This window comes from Heterodontus francisci, unplaced genomic scaffold (assembly GCF_036365525.1).
Source record: "Heterodontus francisci isolate sHetFra1 unplaced genomic scaffold, sHetFra1.hap1 HAP1_SCAFFOLD_278, whole genome shotgun sequence".
NCBI lineage: Eukaryota > Metazoa > Chordata > Chondrichthyes > Heterodontiformes > Heterodontidae > Heterodontus > Heterodontus francisci.
This window is the reverse complement of record NW_027141343.1, coordinates 2,423,545-2,426,825: the sequence shown is the minus strand read 5'-3', so window position 1 is coordinate 2,426,825 and position 3,281 is coordinate 2,423,545.

Genomic DNA, 3,281 nt, shown 5'->3' with positions numbered 1-3,281 from the left:
AGTACTGTGTATAGTTCTGGTTGCTGCATTATAGGAAGGATGTGATAGCACTGGAGGCGGAGCAGAATAGATTCACCAGGATGTTGCCTGGGCTGGACAATTTCAGCTGTGAAGAGCGACAGAAAAGTCCAGTGTTATTTCCCTTAGAGCAGAGAAGGATGAGAGGGGTCATGATTGAAGAATGCAAAATTATGAGGGGCATTGATAGGTTAGATAGGAATAATCTTTTTCCCTTAGCGGAGGGGTCAATAACCAGGGGCATAGATTTAAGGTAAGGGGCAGGAGGTTTAGAGGGGATTTGAGGAAAAGAATTTTCACCCAGAGGGTGGTTGGTATATGGAACACACTGCCTGAAGGGGTGGTAGAGGCACGAACACTCACATTTCAGAAATATTGAGATGAGCACTTGAAACGCCATACCAAACAAGGCGACAGGCCAAGTGCTGGAAACTGGGATAGTTAGGTGCTTGATGGCTGGCACAGACACAGTGGGCCGGAGGTCATGTTTCTGTGCTGTATATCTCTATGACTCTATTGAGGACTAACAGTTCAAATACCGCACAACATCAGAATAAATATAGTGGACATATGACCTGTGGCAAGTGAGAATGGGTTTCTGGCTATGGATCAGATGTTAGAAGCTATTATTAAAGACGTTATAGTAGGGGGGTAGAAACATTCAAGGTGATCAGGCAGAGTCAACATGTTTTTGTGAAAGGGAAATCATGTTTAACCAATTTATTGGAGTTCTTTGAATAAGTAACATGTGTTGTTGGTAAAGGGGGACTGGGAGATGTTCTGTACTTAGATTTCCAGAAGGCATCTGATAACGTTCCACATCAAACGTCATTGTGGAAAATAAAAGCTCATGGTGTATTGGGTAACATATTGGCATGGATGGAAGATTGGCGAACTAACAGGAAACAGCGTAGGCATAAATGGGTCATTATTATGGCCGGCAAATGTAACGTGTGGTGTGTCAGAGGGGTCAGTGCTGGGGACTCAACTTTTTACAATTTATATAAATGATTTTGATGAGTGGACCGAAGGTATGCTTGCTAAATTTGCTAATGATTCCAAGATAGTTAAGAAGATAAATTCTGAAGAGGACATAAGGGCGCTACAAAGGGATATAGATAGGTTAAGTGAGTGGTCAAAGATCCAGCAAATGGAGTATAATGTGGGAAAAGGTGAAATTGTCCATTGTGGCAGGAAGGTCTGACTGTCACCTCGAGACTTGACTATTCTAACACACTCCTGGCTGCTCTCCCACATTCTACTCTCTGTAACATTGTGATCATGCAAAGCTCTGCTGCCAACTTCTAATTTACACCAGATTCTGTTCACCCAACATCCCTGTGCTCACTTACCTACATTGGCTCTTGGTCCAGTAACACCTCAATTTTACTATTCTCACTCGTATGATCAAATCCCTCCACGGCCTCAGCCCTCTGATTATCCCAATCCCCTGCCCATTTCCAATATTCCTGAAACGTGTTCATCTTAAAATCTTTATCTAATTCCATTTTAAAGTGAGTTCCTTCCCTCTGTCTCTCTCTCTGATCACACATTTCATCTCTCCAGCTCCACTGGTGCTGTGGAAGTTTGGATCCAGAAAATGGTGTGAGCTGCACTGCCGGTCACATCCAGCACATTGTACAGGAAACCCAGGCTGGCCGGGGTGCTAGCGTGGGTGTAACGTGTGTGTGTCTGTAGTGTGAGGAAGGTCTGAATATGGGGTCAATCAGCCATTCCATCAGCTTTGATGGACGTCTTTGAACCTTGGTCTTTGCATGTCCACTGACCGACTGTGTTAGTCACTCTCAGCTGAACAGACATTCAGCAGCACGAGGAACCCCCTCTAGTGTTATTTAAAAAGACCAGGCATCCAACTTACAGGTGAGGGGCTTTTGACTTACCTCTGCTATTGTAAAGTTATTGGAGGTGCTGTTAATCGTTTTCTGGAGGTTGTGTTGTGAGCTGCTGCAGACATTCAGGGAGGACAGAGGATTTGGTGACCCAACTCTGGACAAGGTATGGGGACTGTAGTTACAGCGTCGCTGGGTCTGTAACATGACCAACACATGGAGCAGAGGCTGCAGAGAGGGGAATCTCTGTAAAGAGGGAGAAGGCGGGGGCTCTGCCCTACCCACCCCTTGATTTCCAAGAGCACAAAGAGCAGTGGTCCTAATACCGAGCCCTGGGGAACACCACTGTATACTCCCATCGTGTCTGAACAACAACCTTTCACCACTTCTCTCTGTTTACTGTTCCTTAGTCAATGTTATATCCACACTGTCACTGTCCCTTTAATCCATAGGGTACAGTTTTCCTAAGCTGTCTATTGAATGTCACTTTATCAAACACCTTTTGAATGTCCATATATATAACTTCAATCACACCACCCTCATCAACCCTCTCCATTGTTTTATCAAAGAACTCCATCAAGTTTACCTCAGCACCACCTCTCTCCACTCCTCCACTGTTGTTAAATTATCAGACTGATTATCCGACATCCAGTACTGGATGAGCAGAAATTTCCTCCAATTAAATATTGGGAAGGTTGAAGCCATTGTTTTCACTCCCCACTCCAACTCTGTCCCCTTGCTATTGATTCCATCCCTCTCCCTGGTAACAGTCTGAGATTCAGAAAGTCTGTTTTCAACCTTGGTGTCACGGTTGACCACAAAATGAACTTATAACATAATATTCAGTCTATCACTACGACCGCCTGTTTCCACCTCAGTAACAGCACGCAACATCACCCCTGTCTCAGCCCATCTGCTACTGAAACTCATTCATGCCTTCATTTCCCCTAGAAATGACTATTCCAACACGGTCCTGTCTGGTCTCCCGCATGCTACTCTCTGTTAGCTTGAAGTCCTCCAGAACTCTGCTGCCCATGTCCTAATTCGCAGCAAGTGCCATTCACATATCACTGCCCGACATTGACTCCTGATCAAATAATGTCTTTATTTAAATTCTCCACCTTGTTTTCCCTCCAGGACCTCATCTCCCGTCCTGTATCTGTAATATCCAGCCCCACAACCCTTCAATATATCTGTGCTCCTCTAATTCAGGCCTCCTCTGCGTCCCTCCTTATTGCTGTTGTTATTCCTGATGAATCTCTGTCTCCAGCTATTAGCTCTACAACCATTGCTAACGGTATTATAGTTCTTGTAATTTACCCTCATCTCTCCTGCTGTGACTGCCCCTGGTAAGTCTTTATTTCCACATATAAGATCTGTAAACCCTGGTTCACTGAAATACTGTTCAAGTAA